The 11,673-nt window shown below is 37.5% G+C and overlaps 1 long non-coding RNA gene across 1 annotated transcript; it reads left to right on the plus strand.

Annotated features, from left to right (window-relative positions):
• The first annotated feature begins 763 nt into the window (after positions 1 to 763).
• Positions 764 to 6,092, plus strand: LOC146717526 (uncharacterized). The gene is made up of 2 exons (XR_014923576.1): positions 764 to 820; positions 2,823 to 6,092. It is a non-coding gene; the product is annotated as an uncharacterized LOC146717526 (long non-coding RNA).
• Positions 6,093 to 11,673: the final 5,581 nt, after the last annotated feature.

Genomic DNA, 11,673 nt, shown 5'->3' on the forward strand with positions numbered 1-11,673 from the left:
GTGCTGCTGCTTTCCTGACTGCAGTAAAAAGCACAGCTACCATCCAGCGAAGGCAGTGGAGAAGACTGTGGTGTAAACAGTGCACACTTTTTAATAAATGTTATAACAGGAGGGACATCCTCTCAGGCCTCGAGTGTTTCTAGTGAGAAAAAACAAATGTAAACAGAAGCGTTGTTTGCTTACGAAAGACTCCAAAGTGCACACTTAAACAAATCTGCGCATTAACCTAAAAAAGATAAACCGAGTCCATTTAGTAGCATCGTGCAGTAGAACTTCCTTCAACAGAAGCACAGTCATCGTTTCCATTTCTTTTCTGAGCACTCTAAGGATTTTTTTCATCCATTTTCAAGTTGCCAAAATAGAAAAAAAAAAACAACTAATTTAACATCTACATTTTTACGACCGAGCAATGTCAGTGATATTGCATGAGAAAGATCATGTGACGTGACCGAAAGATTCAGCAGAGGAGTTGTTCATCTGGATGGATTGTTTTTCTTTATCCTGTCAGATCATCTGACTGTTTTAAAGCTGAGTCAATATAAAGACCTGTTGAAAGCCTAAAGTGAGCCTCAGACAGATAATAAATGTCTATATTCAGACTCAGCGTTACATAAAGTCCTCACTGGAATGTCACATCTGCCCCCTCAGGTGAGATTTTGTTTTCCCAGTGACTCAGTGCCCTTTCTCCAGCTCCTAATTGTGTTCATCTATGCAGATAGTGTGTTTCCTTCCCGTCTTTGTTTAGGTTCCACATATAAATGGGTGAAGATGAATGATGTCCTCTGTAGACGAGATGGTTGAAGGGAGATGAAATGCATGCGTGAGTATAATATGTGTGTAAAAAAATTCCTGAAATTCCTTAAGGAGGTAAATTGGCCCAAGTAGAGATTCCTTTTTTGACCTTGACTTGGAGGCATTAGGGGCAGCAGCAGTGATGTGAGAATTAACAGAAGATTAATGACTGTCAGTGTCTGAGAAGCTTGTCAATTTAAATGTCTTATATTCTAACATTTGCCAAAAAGAAACGTAAAAAGCTGTCTTAAATCAAGCTGTCTTTTTTAAAGCTGTCTTTAGCAAGGACTAATAGACTCAAACACAGCTGTTATCCAACTGCAATAACACATCTGAATACTACAAAAAAATGTCCATCACGCCACTCTTGTGTTAATCTATGCACGGCCTGAAGCATGTGTGTGGGAATGTATGTGAATGTTTTACTGTTACATCTTATTAGTATTTTAAGTATTCTATCTATTTTATTTATTGAATTTTATTGTTTTATTTATATTTTGATATTGCTAGGGATGATGCAATGATCGGGGACCATTCTTCATTTCGTTGTTCTCGTGACAATGACAATAAAGTTTCTGATTCTGATTCTGATAAATCAAGGGGTGTTTTAAAACACCCCTTGATTTCACTTCCCTGGTTGTAACTTATGTCAGGCTGTTGTGTAAAAGCCTCATAGAGCAGTGGTAACTTCAGAGCTAATGATGTCACTGTAAGGCAGGCTGTAGAAATGATCTTTAACTCATAATTTTGGCTGAACCGAAGCATGATAAATCACCCACCCTCTGTCTTTAACAATGATTCAATCAGAAACCACAGAATGGGTGTTACTCCTGTTGATCTGGTGAATGATGAAGAATTGGCTGAATCCTTCATCTATTGACTGACTGGTTGTTTTTGGCTGCACTTTCAGTGTCTGGATGCAGCAAGGTACATATTACTAATATAAAATTGTGACTTTAGCATGATTGGTTATATCTTCTTTAGAAGTTATTTGTTCAAAAGAGGTGGACAAATAATCTTTACTGATGCATCCACATATTGAAGCCTTGTTTTCTTTACTCTGTTTCAGTAAGATTTCATAGTGTGAGGAGCAACTGTGACACTAAAAAAACCCATAGTCATGAAAAAACTACACCCACTTTTAATTTGTAGATATTTTTATATGTGTAAGAACATATAAAAAGTCCTCGCCAGGTTTGAAAATAATGACAATATCATATGACATGTTACACTTTGTCTTAATTTATTTAATAACAACAAAGCCAAGAAGAAGAGCTATTGGTGTAATACACCCCATCATTTAAAAGCTTGCAAAACCAACTTCAGCATCAGTAACTTGAAGTGATCATTTTCTGTATGGTTTTAGAAGTCTCTCACATCAATGTGAGGAATTTCGGTCCACACTTCTTTAAAATGTTGCTGCAGTTCATTGATGTTTTTGTGCATACGTTTAAGGTCCTGCCACAGGCAGGTTAAGGTTTGTGTTGTAGTTGCTGTTGTGCTTGGGATTTTCATCCTGTTGGATGACTCAGTTTCAGTCGAGCTTTAGCTGTTGCACAGATGGTCTTACATTTGAATCTAGAAGACTTTGATATTTCATAGTCAACTCAGTGATTCTAAGGTGGACAAACCCTGTGGCTGCAAAACAAGCCCAAACCGTCACCCCTCCACCACTGTGCTTGACAGGTGGTATGAGGTGTTTTTCTGTGCATTAAGGCCAAATTTCTCCACTTTGATCTCCTCCGTCCAAATGAGTCTTTTTCTAATGGTACTGCTACAAACTTTAACGTTTAGCATGCCAACTGAGGCCTATGCAGTCTGAGATGTAGCTCTAGTTTTTTTTTCTTCGCAGTTTCTCTGAACATTGCACAGTCTGACCTTGGGTGGAATTTTCTGTGACGTCCACTGCTGGGAAGATTGGCAACTGTCTTGAATGTTTTCCGCTGTTAAATAATCTTTCTCACTGTTAAATGATGGACTTCAAATTGTTTAGAAATGATGTTCTTGGCTTTCCCTTTCCGGATTGAAAGGCAGCAACAAGCGCTACGACGTAATGGGAAATTCACAGAGAAACTCGTGGATTCTTCAACTGACCGCTGCGGCACACCTGCACCAGGGTAAACCTCCGCCTATCCTACTCCTGCTTTACAGGTGAAAATAGAGCAACAGGACCGCTGAGTCTTTGACTTTATTTATTTGTGTTTTACTTGCATTTATTTGTAAGAGTGAGTGTCAACACAAAAAACTATTTTATTTTATGTGCTGGAATGTGTAGAAAATAGGTTTAAATGTAAAACAAATTTCTTCCAGTCAGAGAATGTTGCATATAATTAAGTTTTTGCTTGATGCATAAAGTTAAAAGATTTAAAGTTTAAAGTTTTAAAAAGAGATGTTTCCATTTGATTACATTTTGTATGATGGATTATGCAGAAAAAGCAGAATTGGGCTGAAAGAGCTATCGCTTTATTACCTATTCAGGCTGTAAATCGTGTTTTTAAAAAGTAACTAAGTAATTAATTACTTTTGAAAATAAGTAAAGTAACAGGATTACTTTTTGGGGGAAGTAATCAGTAATTAGTTACTGATTACTTTTTTCAAGTAACTTGACCAACACTGCTGATGTGTCATGGTTATTGTTAATAAGATTAAGACTTTAAGGTCCAGATTTCTTTCTTTCTTTTATTATTAACCTTAGAACTGAAACAGTGTGTTTGAATATGCTTAAATTTCTACATTATGTATATTAAAGAAAAAATATGGAACACTCTCAAAGGGCTGTTCAAGAAACAGTCTGATTTTATTATGGATTGGGCTGCTGTACTTAGGACTTGACACCTTCGGGTGATAACCATTATGCTGAGTCAGGCTTAATCACATGACAGGGGAAAAAAATCATAGGAGTTAAGCCAGCAGGACTGACAGACCTTTCTTTTTTATAATTTGCCAGCAAATGCCAGCAAAAAAAAGAATACCTTATATCGAGAATTCATAAAAAAGAGAACAATAGAAACTGAAATGAAGTATAAAACTTACAAAAATAAATTAACTAATATAATGAGATCCTGTAAAAGAGAGTATTACATTAAAAGGTTAGAACACAATAAAGATAACACAAGAGATATATGGAATGTATTAAACAGAATAATCAAAAATGAATCAAGGAATAATGATTACCCTGGGTACTTTATAGAAGGGACAAGAAGTATTAATAACATGGAGGAGATAGTAAATGGCTTTAATGAAGTCTTCGTAAACATAGGGCCAAAACTGGCAGAAGAAATAAAGGTTGATGGAATAGAAAGGGACACTGGTGAAAATATTGAAAGGAATAGTAGCTCAATGTTTTTAAGAGCAGTGGAAGAGAAAGAGATTTATGACATGGTTAGAGGACTTAAGAACAAAACCAGTACAGACTGGAATGATATTGATATGGTAACGGTAAAGACAGTTATTGATGGTATCGTAAAACCATTAAAATATATATTCAACTTGTCGTTTCAAAATGGAGTTTTTCCACAAAGAATGAAAGTTGCTAAAGTTATTCCCATTTACAAAACCGGTGAAAGACATCATTTTACAAACTATAGACCAGTGTCAATACTCTCCCAGTTCTCTAAGATACTGGAAAAACTCTTCATAAAAAGATTTGACAGTTTTGTGGAAAAATATGAATTAATGACAGATAGTCAGTATGGGTTCAGAAACAACAGATCAACAGCTTTGGCACTGATAGATTTAATGGAAAAGATAACGGAATGTATGGATAATAAGAGGTATGCGCTCGGAGTTTTCTTAGATCTAAAGAAGGCGTTTGATACTGTTAATCATGAAATTCTATTAAAAAAACTGGAAAAGTACGGGTTTAGGGGAATGGTTTTGGAATGGTTAAAAAGCTATGTAGGGAATAGGCAACAATATGTACAAATAAATGAATATAAATCTAATTTGATGGATATAGCTTGTGGAGTACCTCAAGGTTCAGTACTGGGTCCAAAAATGTTTATTATGTACTTAAATAATATCTGCAGAGTATCGGAGATTTTAAAGTTTGTAATATTTGCAGATGACACAAATATACTGTGTGCAGGTGGGGAATTGCCACAGGTTTTGGAAATGATCACACAGGAATTAACGATATTAAAGAAGTGGTTTGATATAAATAAATTATCATTGAATCTCGATAAAACCAAATTTATGTTGTTTGGAAACCAAAAGAAAAACATCGAAGTAGAAATATGTGTTGACAATGTATATTTAGAAAGAGTAAATGAAATAAAATTTCTTGGGGTGATCATTGACCACAAGCTCTGTTGGAAGCCACACATTACTTATGTTCGGGGGAAATTGGCACGGGGCATTGCCGTCCTGGGAAAAGCAAAGCATATGTTGGATCAGAAAGCACTGCACATTTTATACTGTGCTTTACTACTGCCATATATGAGCTACTGTGTAGAGGTCTGGGGAAACACATACAAAAGTAACACACAAACAATAACTATAATACAGAAAAGGGCCATTAGATTAATAAATAATGTAGGGTACAGGGACCATACAAATGCACTCTTTGTCAAAATGCAAGCTATTAAATTCCAAGACTTGGTGAAGCTTAAAACAGCGCAAATAATGTATAAAGTCAGAAATAAATTGCTTCCCAAAGAAATCTGTAAATTGTTCATAGAAAGAGAAGGTGGGTATAACTTAAGAGGGAAATGGAATTTAAAAATACAAAGTGCTAGAACAACTTTAAGAACTATGTCTATCTCAATTGCAGGAGTTAAATTATGGAACAGTCTAACAGAAGAAATAAAAGACAGTCAAAACATAAAACAGTTTAAAGTAAAATATAAAAACCTAATTTTAAATAAGTATAGGAATGAAGAAAACGGGGTTAACCCAGGATGGTAATGTTGCTGGTAATGGTGTTGCGGTTCTTTTTTGGTTGTTTTTTTGTTTTTTTGTTTTGTTTTGGTTTGTTGTTTTTCCATAACTTGTGTATCTGCAAATATACACATTCTGTATTTTTCATATGAAAGAAACTATACTGTGGTGGGGCTTGCTAATTTCTTGTTTTGATTTATGTATGTTATGTTTTGTTTTACTTCATATGTTTATATGTTTCATATGTTGTTTGTTTAATTTAAGACAAAAAAAAATTAAATGAATGAGAGGTAAAACTTGAGGGGGTAGGGACAAATAAGTAAATACTTCAGCCTACTCCTTTTCAAACAAATAATGGAATGATATTTTGTAATGATTGTGAAGGCACATGTTTGAAATGTTTGAAATAAAAATGAACTGAACTGAACTGAACTGAACTAATTTGCCCATGATTATGTGAGTTTGTCTCATTTTGAGCTTTGCTTTGACAAAATGTTCTGAAGGACGATGTTCTATAAATCTTGGTTTTGTAGGCACTGCTATCCCACACTAAACAGTCAAGCAGTAAAAGCTGATTTCACATCTCCACTTTTAGTGGACTGATGCTCAAGAAACTCTTTCCCATACTGGTCCCCTATTCATGTCCTGGTATGGTTTTCTCAGCATCTCTCTGTCCTGTGTTAGTAGCAGGGGTGGCCAGGCCATGTGAGTAATGAAAAAAGGACTTTTTTTCCCAGCAGAGAAAAAGAGTTGGATCTGGATCAGCTTTGGGTCAGGAGAGCTTCTTTTCTTCTGTACATCCCTAATCATCTTTCCTTTAAGTTTATGTTTATGTTTTCACATTTTTCCCCTCTCCAATTGTGCCGAAGGAGAGTGAACTCATGAGAATGCTCTCGGTTGAGTGTCTTCCTCATACCGTGTAGGCACGGAGGCTTAAACTCCTACCTTTTGTTCATGGCTACAAAGCATAAAGAACAGATGAATATGAACATCATCAAGTGATAAGTCACTGACCCATGAAACAAAGTTTGCAAGTCTCCCTTAATGATGCTGCAGTGAGTACAGTGACGGGATTCATGGCAGCGTCCCAGCACACTGCATGTGGGAGGAAAAAGAGATGAGCATCAATACTGGGAATGTTCAGAGTTACTATGCTACGTGTCTTTTAAAAGGCAGTAATGTGAATACTATTTATTTTCTTAAATTCAAAACAAACAAACAAAAAAAAATCTCACTTGCTACTGTGTTGGAGTGTATAATGTTTGATCTCCACATCCTGTCTCCAGCCCTGCTTCTCATTCCTATTTTGGCTCCACTTTCTTTCATTTCCAGCCTCTTTTCACTACTTACTCATACTTTCTAATTGCCTTTCACACAGTGGGACTGAAATTCTCTCCTTAATCTCCTCTGTCCCTCGTTCTTTTCCCTCACCCAGCTTTCTGTCTTCCAGGAGCGTTTGGAGGCATTTCCGCTCCCAAACTCATCATGAGCTCTGGTCTCCCCAGTGGGATATTAATAGAGAGAAGAGGAGTGGAACATTGAGACCCACTCCCAAGAGAGATGAGGGTGGGAAGTAATAAGTGGGGAAAGGGCCGATCTCCATAGTCACCAGCAACCATAAATCCATCATGTGTTAGTTGCATGCACACAGATTATTTTATGTTCTTGTAGAGGAAACAAAAAAAAAAACCTTGACAGAGAGAAAGGCATTTACAATAATATGCAAAACACAAAGAAACCAACTCCATAACTCATCAAAACACTGTTTCTGCTCAGTGGGTGCTCCTATATAAAATTCATAACAGTTAAATTTACTCTGAGAAACAACTCTCAGCTGATTCTCATTCATGACCGAGAAAAGTGCCATAATATTCAAAGAGCAATTTACAGTCTGGCAATTCCAGCAAATTGCAGAACTTGCGACTAGAGATGAGTGTATATATGCACTTCAGCAATATTACCTGTTGTTTTTGTGGTAGTTCTGAATCACATCGAACAAACATACAACCAGCACGGTGTAACAAAACAGAGAGCTACAAGGAAAGTTTAAAAGATTTATTCCTAACAGTAGTTTGGACACTGAAAAACCACTGAAAATTTACCCTCATATGCATATTTAATAATATATAATACAATATATAATAATTGGCACATCTTTTTATGTATATAAACATAGTATTTTAACCCTAAATCATAATGTTAGATTTGTATTGTTGATTGTCATTTATGCTTAGAAATATTTACTTATATATGCTTAGAGTTTTGTAATTAGTTGTAGATTGGTAGAGGTTTTGATCCTTGATAGTCTGCAAACTTTGTGTGTATTAGACAGCACTTTGGGAGCATGAGAGGTCATACCGTGTCTTATTGTTTTATGGTAGGATTAACGTAGTTGCGTCTGTTCTAGTCTAAGTGCTCTTTGTTTAGATGAACTGCAGGACTTCCTCACCGTGTTATCTAGGATGAACCATCTAGGGGGAGGGGGAGGCTACCCTCTTCCTGACCAAGGATGTTTGACCCTTTGATCAGCAGTCCACACACACACACACACACACACACACACACACACACACACACACACACACACACACACACACACACAAGGTACTCTTTGTGTATGTAGACGTTATATGTTAATGAACCTATGCATATTCATGTAACCTCAATAAAAGGATAGTGTATGGGAGGACGGACGAGAGCTACTGGGGTCAAGCGAAGGGACGGCGCTCTGTCCAGTCTCTCCCGTGCACGAGTACCATGAAGATGTTTGCCTACTTGCGTCTTGCTTGCAGTGTAATTATATTGTCTTAACGTTCCAGCGAATAGGTTCAAGCTACAAACCTAACACATAATCTTTTCCTAATCAAGTGGTTTTTGTGCATAAGCTTAACCTTGGCAAGTCATCTAAACTTCACAAATATTGACTGAAAAAAAAAAACTAAGGTGTAAAAAATATTTGTTTTATGTGAGTCTAATTTGCACTTATACCAGTAAAGTTGAAGCACATTAAGTTTCTTTTCTCTCTCGAAAGTGCTTCTCGCTGTGACGCAGAGAAAACATTTAAGTGGCCGTCACACACCATTGCTCTCCCTCTGTCATTGTTCTCTCAGCAAAAACACTGTCGCCTTGCGTCACGACTGGTCTGTGGATTGTGGAGTCGACATCAAATTTTGCAGCGTGCAGCTACTTCGCAGACCATGCAAACCACGGCGGGAACTTAGGTTGGCGACATAGGCGGGATATGACAGTCACCGCTGCCAGCGTCACGTGACCTCATTACACAAGACTGACGACAGTGCTACTGTACTACTTGGATTCAATTTGAAACGTGGGAGTAACAAATAACACTTGATTTATGCACCATGAGGGACTTAAGGGTCACAGCAGCTGTTAGTCTACAGCACTGGACAAAAGTCTCGAGTCACCCTTCATTTCTCTCCAGTGATCCAGACCTTCTTGTAAATATTAAAGTGATCTTGAACAATAGTTCTCCCAGTTTTCTGAAGGTCTTTCAAGGTTTACTTTTGATATTGGCTGCTTTATTGTGTTTGGCTAAAGGATTAGTTGTTTTTGGACTGATCTGTTCTAAGGACTTTTGCCCAGTGGGACGCTGCCTCGAGAAACGTACACATTATATTGCCAAAAGTATTCAGTCATCTGCCTTCACACACATATGAACTTTAGTGACGGCCCATTCCTAATCCATAGGGTTTAGTATGATGTTGGCCTTTGCAGGTATAACAGCTTCAACTCTTTTGGGAAGTCTTTCCATGGGGTTTAGGAACATTTCTGGGAATTATTGACCATTCTTTCAGAAGCACATTTGTGAGGTCAGACACTGTTGTTTGATGAGAAGGCCTGGCTCACAGTCTCTGCTCTTATTCATCCAAAAAGGTGTTTCTATCAGGTTGAAATCAGGACTCTTTGCTGGCCAGTTGAGTTCTTCCACACCAAACTCAGTCATCCATGGGTTTATTCACCTTGCTTCGTGCACTGGTGTGCAGTCATGTTGGAATTGGAAGGGGACATCCCCAAACTGGAGCATAAGAGAGTCCAAAATGTCTCCACTGCTCTAGAGTTGAGTAGCGGCGTTGCTTTACACCACCGCATCCAATGCTTTGTATTGTCCTTGGTGATGGAGGCTTGGATGCAGTTGCGCTGTTACTGAAATTGATGATCTCTGCACACAATGCACCTCTCTGCGATTTTAGGTGGTCTACCACTTCATGGCTAAGTTGCTGTTGTTTGCAAAACTTCCACTTTGTTATAATACCACTAACAGTTGACTGTGGAATATTTAAAACCACGCAGCAAGAACATTTTGCGACTGGACTTGTTGCACAGATGGCATCCTATCACAGCACCATGCTGGAATTCACTGAGCTCCTGTTAGCGACCCAGTCTTTCATAAATGTTTGTAGGAGCAGTCTGCATAACTAGGTGCTTGATTTTATACACTTGTGGAAGTGACTAAAATGCCTGAATTCAATGATTTGGGTGAGTGAGTGAATATGGATTTCCTTTTTCATTTTTTCTGGACAGATGTATAGCACCTACTGGCGGAGTTCATCACTTCTATTCAGTAAATGTAGCTTTGAGGGTTCAAAAGGCTCAATATCAGCGGTGCTTTTTTTTTCTCCTTATCTAACAGATTGTGTTGACAAGTGAAGGCAAAAACAAGCTGTCATTAGAGGACAGCAGCGGCATACAAACTGTCAGGACCGATGTGACCACGAGGTCTTCATCAAGGCGTCACAATGCTGAATAACTGAATATAGAAATGTAATACTGGGAGATTACATGCATTTAGCTTAAAAATCAGACATTCAACTAAATTTCTACCCTAAAGTATTTTAATTTTCTCTTAGTGATGTTAATTTTAATGATCTCTTTCTCTAGGATTGTTGTCCCTCTTATACACCATGGAGGGGTCATTTTATAGACCAAAGAGGTATTCGCCTGATCAGCACTCTTGCTCGAGAGAAGAGTGGATACTCCGATGTCAGCAATATTGCAAATCGATGCATTTTCCTATCTGCCTGCTATGATGGATCACCCTCAAATTGACTGAGAAGAAAGCTGATGTATGTGCTGTATTAGTATACTCATTATTCTTCAAACCCGAATTCAGTGTCTTTCTCTGCTTTTGTTTCAAGTTTCAAGAAATGGAGCTGACTGCAGCAGCTACCAACATCCTTAACAACTTCTAAAAATGACACAAAACTTTGACCTACGCAGTCCAACTTCTTCTTTTCTGTTTGCTCATGCTTTTATCGGACATCAGCAAAAGTCACCTATAGCTATAGATTTCTCAGTGCTGGCACTCCGGCCTTTGACCAGTTTTTCTGCTCCGAATGACATTTTTAAATCATTGTCTGTACAGCTGACTGACAGATGCTTTGGCTTGAATTCCAGAGTTAAATCACAGAAAACAAGACTCCCCTTCTGTAAGGGGAAGCTTAAGCTTAAGCAACGAGACTTTAACTCATAATAGTATTAAAGTTGCAACAGGCATCTCAGCAGGCTGTATTCTCTAAAGCATAATTCAAAAAGCATGTCTAATATGCTTACTAAATTGTCATTTTTAAAGTTTTAGATACTATTTAAATGTTAGTTATTTTGAATTTAAGGATAAAATTTCATATTATTTTATTTATGAAGTGCATCAGAGTCAGCATGAGGTTTTTGGGGTGAATGATGGCTGAAATGTGGCTCTGCATCCCGACTCAGTTTGTGAAGAGATTCAAGTCATAAAAGTGGGTTTGCTATTTTAGACATGTGCTACACAAAATATACACTGTGAACCTTTGTTGGTATCAAACAAGAGCAAAATCTTATGCTGATTAAAATCAGTCAGCTCTACTGGCCACACATATATGCACACACAGGGAAGTGGGCTCTATTTTGTTTTTTGCACACAATGTGCTAAACAGACTTGACAATCAGACAACAACAGCATAACACACAATAACATTTATAACACATATACATATGTGCAGTGGT

This window comes from Copadichromis virginalis, linkage group LG2 (assembly GCF_057382275.1).
Source record: "Copadichromis virginalis isolate Kocher_CV1m ecotype Utaka linkage group LG2, C_Virginalis_male_GT1.1, whole genome shotgun sequence".
Taxonomy (NCBI): domain Eukaryota; kingdom Metazoa; phylum Chordata; class Actinopteri; order Cichliformes; family Cichlidae; genus Copadichromis; species Copadichromis virginalis.